Below are 7,103 nucleotides of genomic sequence, written 5' to 3' on the forward strand. Positions count from 1 at the left end.
ATCTCAACCACACACCAAACTAGGGACATATAGATATAACCACTCCTATAGAATAGGAACAGACTCATTTACACTGAGACAAGTAGGAATTACATTTTCCAACAAAATTCCAACTCATCTAAATTTTAATAATGATAGAAGAAGAATTAGATATATGATTATCTATGAAAGTACGTACTCAGTTTTTGCAATTAAGAAAAATATAAAAATATATGTTAGAACTTTGTTGGAGGTTCTATGAATTGAAAATAACAAGTGAAACTTAAAATGATTTGATGTTGGTTGCACACTCCAACCATTAATCTTGTTGTAGGTAAGACACGATCCAACATCATATCCTAATGTATCATAAACTGAGATCGCTTCAGAATAATTATCTGTTATTCACCATGATTCATTGAACCCAACTTAGTACTACCCTTTTTCATCCTCCTCGGCCGATCAATTCACCTTCATCTTCAGAAAATTTTACGACTTCGTTTAGCCTCTCGTCCTTGAGTTGAATCAGAGCATAGGGTTTTTTTTAGGAGTAGCATCCATATTATCAATTTTATCTAGCAACATCAAGGGATAACTATCATGCAACAACCATCCACCTTTGACTCTTTTAGCATCATTCCAACACTCATCTCTTGCTCGCTTCTTATTAAAAACTTGTTAGAGGAGGGACGCCATTACTTGTGTGCCCTCCCCTCCACCTCATCTTTGGGCACGTGGACAGCTGCCCCCGGTGTATGACACCTGCCCGAATGAGCCTACCACATGTTGTGGTGGGTGGTCGCATTTAAATTACTCATATCATCGCTATTTAGGGTTTCTTTCGGGCTGTTTTCTATTATGTTTATTCTGCCCTGTGTTGTTTAGTTCGGGTTTGGTGTGTGGGCGATATGCTTTGTCGACGATGGCACGAGACGACTACAATACCTGTGTGCCTTTTCCACCATTCTTGACCTGCTAACACGACGAGTTTGCTTATAGTAACAAAATAGGGTTTATGCTGTGGTTGTTTCATTCTGCCTTCCAGTGTTGTTCAGGGTTTAGGGTTTTGTTGCTTTACCTGTTTCAAGGAGGGTTTGACTCTGCTACTATTGTTAAATGCTCTGCGGGGTTGGGGGTTAACATATTCCATTGCTATTGTTCGTTCTGCACCGTCGAGGGTTTACAGATACCTTGCTTGTTGTTTCATTCTCGCAACCTGTTGTTTGGGAAGGAGCCAGTACCAAATTCTAGCCAATTCAAGGTTGAAGGTAAATTTACAAATACATGGGTGTTTATGGTGTTTTTTTTTTTAATTGAGTTTGTATATTTTTGCCATTTGCTAATTTTTTCATGTTTCACAAGTTCTGGTTGCAGGTCTGGTGAGGTCTAGAGGATGTTTGGACATGGAGGACATTTGGGCATGGCTTCTACGTCTATCAATAGGATTTTCCTACCAGCCACTACCACTGTGTTTTTCAACACCTGAAATTCTGGGTTTTTTCAACACCTGAACTTGCTGTTGGGATTTTTGTTATTGTTTCTCTTGCCGCACTGTTGTGTTTTTGAACACTTGTTTCTACTGGGAGTTTCAGCCACGTTGTGTAATTACATATAATAGATAACTAATTTATACTGTTCTATAACTAATTGAAGTCTACATAGTGGCATTTCACCTTTCCTTCGTTTTGATTTCACCACTCCACCGGGCTGCTCTTTCGGTCAGTCTCATGTTGCATTGGAGGGTTTTGTATGTTTTGTTGCCAACCCTATCTTTGCCAAGGTTTCAATCTCTTTTCCCATATAAGCTCACATGTTGGTGCCCATGCTTAGCCATATGTTTATTCTACCTCCCTTTATTTTTTTTGCGTTCTTGCTCCAGGGTTTATAGAGTTAATTTACCCCATTTTTCCCATAGGTAAGGACACATTTCTAATTGTTTTTCCTGTTACATTGGAGGGTTTTGCAGGTTCTGCTGCCAACCCTATCTCTGCCAGGGTTTCAAGCTCTTTTCCCATATGAGCTCACGGGTTGGTGCCCATGCTTAGCCATATGTTTATTCTACCTCCCTTTATCTTTTTTTTGTGTTCTTGCTCCAAGGTTTATACAGTTAATTTACCCCATTTTCCCCATAGGTAAGTACATATTTCTACTTGTTTTTTTGGTTGTGTGGACTGACAGTAACATTTGTTTCATAGGTGTAGAATCCCTCTATTTTCATCTTTTCCCTTCAATTTGATGACAGTCTTTGAATTTTGATACATGACTCTTTATGTTTTATGTAGATTCTTGAGTGTTAAATTTTTAGTGTATTGCTATCAAAAAGCTCCATAGCTGAGGTATTCGTCGTTGTCAATTTTCTCGTATTCCTTAGAGGGCTTTGTAGCTTTCGCTTCTCAATAATTTCCAGTAAATGAATACTCTCTAACTATTTCCTCGATTGTCTAGAAGCTAAAAACCTCCGCTACTTAAGTTGTGCCTTTATGCATTTTACCAAAGCATGTGAAGTCGTAAAAATACTAATCTACCACTCATGAAATCCTGGCATAATCGACTGTAATTTTTTAATTAAAGAAAATGAAAAATGATAGCATCACAAAGTGATTAAATACAAGTGTGCACAGAGAGCTCCATTAATTAAATTGTGCATTCATCGCCTTCATTGCTGCAAGATAATTCAGCGACACAGTTAATTGCTTTAAATATTATGTGTTGTTTCATCATGAAGTATTGCCACAATCTGATGAAATGTAAACTAAAAGTGTTGTCATTGTGTATTTATGGTTGGGCATGATGTTATATGTAATTGTAGCGCTAGGCATAATACATTGTTACAAGGTGTGAGTCTATGATAGTATGCAGATATTTCACATTTAGAGGTTTCACTTGTGTAATGTTGTTTCCTTCCTTTGTGCATCTTTTTTGTGGAGAAATCTGGATTTTATGTCATTTTGGAAATGGTTTTGGTTCTGGTCAGATTTAGTCTGTAGTCTTATTGAGATTATATCAGATGGATCTAAGTTGTCCTTTGGTAAATTTCCATCTTGAGGAGCTTCTTTATTGCACTGTCTCCATATTTGTTGATGTATTGAACGTTGGTTTATAAGGGAAATTCAATGCCCAAAGTGCATTGCCCATTTGTATTGTGTTTTAATTGGAAGTGCATTGGTTTAAAAAGGTAAACTAATGCTCATAGTGGGTTGGCCTACTAGCCCATTTGCATTGTATATCCATTTATAAGAGTTGTTCAATGTCCATAGTTGGTAGAATTGGAGGCAAATTGATTTGTAAGAGTAACTTTGCATTGTGTTTGGATTCGAAGTAAATTGGGTTATAAGGGGAATTCAATGTCAAGAGTGCATTACGCATTTGTATTATGTTTTAATTGGAGGTATTTTGTGCGTTATGTGTTGTTTCATCATGAAGTATTACTACAATCTGATGAAATGTAAACTAAAAATATTGTCATTGTGTATTTATGGTTGGCCATGATGTTATATGTAATTGTAGCGCTAGGCATAATACATTGTTACAAGGTGTGAGTCTGTGATAATATGTAGAGTTTTCATATTGCAGAGATTTCACATTCATAGGTTTCACTTGTGTATTGTTGTTTCATTCCTTTGTGGCATCGTGTTTGTGGAGAAATCAGGATTTTATGTCATTTTGGAAATGGTTTTGGTTTTGTTCAGATTTAGTTTGTTGTCTTATCAAGTTGATATCAGATGGATCTAAGTTGTCGTTTTGAAAATTTCCATCTTGAGCAACTTCTTTATTGCTTTGTCTCCATATTTGTTGATGTATTAAATGTTGGTTTATAAGGGAAATTTAATGCCTAGAGTGCGTTTCCCATTTGTATTGTGTTTTAATTGGAAGTGCATTGATTTAAAAAGGTAAACTGATGCTCATAGTGGGCTGGCTTACCACCCCATTTGTATTGTATATTCATTTATAAGAGTCATTCAATGTCCATAGTTGGTAGAATTGGAGGTAAATTGATTTGTAAGAGCAGCTTTGCATTGTGTTTGGATTCAAGATAAATTGGGTTATAAGGGAAATTCAATGTCGAGAGTGCATTAGCCATTTGCAGTATGTTTTAATTGGAGCTATTATGTGCATTATGTGTTGTTTCATCATGAAGTATTGCTACAATCTGATGAAATGTAAACTAAAAAAGTTGTCATTGTGTATTTATTTTTGGGCATGATGTTATCTATAATTGTAGTGCTAGGCATAATACATTGTTACAATACGTGAGTTGGTGATAATATGTAGAGATTTCACATCGCTGAGATTTCAAATTTAGAGGTTTCACTTGTGTATTGTTGTTTCATTCCTTTGTGGCATCGTGTTTGTGGAGAAATCTAGATTTTATGTCATATTGGAAATGGTTTTGGTTCTGGTCAAATTTAGTATGTTGTTTTACTGAGTTGATATCAGATGGATCTAAGTTGTCCTTTTGAAAATTGCCATATTGAGGAGCTTCTTTATTGCTCTGTCACCATATTTTTTGATGTATTGAATGTTGGTTTATAAGGGAAATTCAATGCCTATAGTGCATTGCCCATTTGTATTATGTTTTAATTGGAAGTGCATTGATTTAAAAAGGTAAATTGGTGCTCATAGAAATCTAGTTCACTGTTTTATGGAATTTTCGTATTAAAATAAGTGACTTGTTCAAGATTTAATTATTCACTCATTTTTCATCATATTTACAACTCCATTATAAATGTTTTGTAAATCATTTGGTGTGTAGAGGCATAACAGAAAATCCCATTTGCATTCTCAAGTAAGATTTCTACATTATAATAGACTATAGATGTTCCTTCTAAAATAGATTTTGGTTACAATGTCGCAAACAATATGAAATAAAACAACCTAGGTTGTAAGCCAAAATCTTTCTGTGACAAGAAAAAGATACAATCCATCCAAAATCCACATCATAATGTGGTTACAACCAAAAACATATGACACCCCTATTCTTTATGGCCCTGAGAATCTTGAGTGCCAAAACTCGTCGAGCTACCTTCTTGAGCCAGGTAGGTTGGCATATCTAAAACGGGTTGATTAGGAAATGGTTGATCGATGCCATATGATTGAGTCCAATTTTCACCTTCCAACCATGGAGGAATTGAGTACCCACGCCTAACAATGTAAACTTTGAAATGGGAACTCTGGCCAAAAAACCTCAAAAAAACATCAAAACCAGTGTTAAAAACGAAAAGCGTTGATGCTGGAATAACACCCTTTTTTTTTCTTCGGTAAATTTTCAACATGTTTTAAAAATGGCGGTGAAAACCAAATTTTTGCGCAAAAATTGTCCAAGAGACACCCTCAAAACAAAAAGTGTTAACGTTGGGAAAACATTTTTTTTCAAAAGTAAAATTTCAACATTTCGAAATAATGGCATAAAATATTTTATCATGACCCCGAAAAACATTAAAATTTAAAAGAAATAATGAAAACATAAAATAAAATAAAAATTAAAACATTGAAAAAACACAAAAAAAATAAAATAAAAAATAACAAAACATAAATTAAAATATATACTAAAAACAAAACATAAAATAAAAATAAAAACGAAAATAAAAAAGTCAAATAAAAATAAATAAAAATAAATAAATAAATAAAAATAAAAAAATAAAAAAAATTAATCATAAAAATTTAAAAAAAAAGAAAAAGAAAATTGATGATAAGAATAAAAAAATAAACATTATAAAAAAATAAATAGTAAAAAAAATATTGAAAAAAAATGGAAAAAAATAAATAAATATATATATGATGATGATGATGGTGGTGGTGGTTAACGTCCGTTGAGACCAAACAATGATCTATCGGACCTAAATAAACAAATTATTTATTTTGATTTAAGATTTTATTCCTATGCTCAAAAAGCTTGGAGAGAAGCCTCCCGAGCTCACTATAATTTTGACATTGTAAAAGGCTAGGAAGGTCAGTATTGTAACAAAGATTGTGAAACTGAGATCTAATGTGGTTGTACGCAGGGCACTCTAAGAGGAAGTGTTTTTCATCCTCGATGCTCCTATTCTCACATATATGGCAGATCCTTTCCATCCATGGCGTTTTAGGAACTGCCCAACGACCTGTTTCACTATGGAGCTCATGAGAATTCGTTCTAATCTTTGCTATATTAATTTTCTTCTTTGAGCTAGTTAAAATGGAGAGATACTTTTGGTCTTCTAGGGTGGGGTTGATGACCTTCTTATAATAACTTAATTTTCTTTTAGCCACTAAATCTTTCTCACACCACAATTTTTCTTTGAACTTAGAAGTAACAATATCTTTAATGTTATTTATGTTTTGCAATGCATCATTCTCGTTGATCTCCCAATAGTTTAACCAGGCCTTGTGTCTTTATGCCACCCTTGATTGAGCCTTAGGTGGTTTTGGCTGGAATTTAAAGCTAGCTTAGGAAGTCTATGATTGTCTATGTTATTGAGTTTGTGCTTGTACAACAGAAACCTAAGCATAGCTAGGCTCTCAATAGGGGAAAGACCTGCTTCTATAAGGAGAATAGGATAGGGTGTATTACTTTTAATTTTCAGGTTATAAGTTATAAAACGCTTCTGGATTTGCTCAATCTTTCTCTATGATTCTCTGGAGATGCTGCAACCCCAAACCTCACAGCCATATAAGATAACAGGAGTGACTAAAGTTTCAAAGAGGAATTTCTTTTTATCCCACATTACGAGGTTTGTTGTTTTACAATTATTTTCAAGACCAAAATAAGCTTTCCACCCCCCATTAATCCTCTTCTCAATGTTATGGTACCAGTTGAGCTTGTGATGGATATCAATTCCTAGGTACTTGTAAGAATACACTTCCTCCAAGTTTATATATATCTTCTAAACCATAGAAAATATTGGCAAAAAGAAAAAAACAAAAATATGGAAAAAAAAAATAACATTTAAAATAAACTAAAAATTAAGTAGGTAAAAATAGAAAAATAAAAGAAAAAAATTAAGAAAAAATTAAGAAATTAAAAACAAACTAGATTTTAAAAAAATAAGAAAATTAACCAAAAAAAAATTAAAAACTACTAAATTTAAGATTAAAATGTTGATTAATAAAAAAAAACAAATATAAAAATATATATAAAAAAAAGA

This window comes from Pinus tabuliformis, chromosome 4_2, assembly GCF_031772625.1.
Source record: "Pinus tabuliformis cultivar Carrire ecotype Pingquan chromosome 4_2, CPIR1, whole genome shotgun sequence".
Classification (NCBI taxonomy): domain Eukaryota; kingdom Viridiplantae; phylum Streptophyta; class Pinopsida; order Pinales; family Pinaceae; genus Pinus; species Pinus tabuliformis.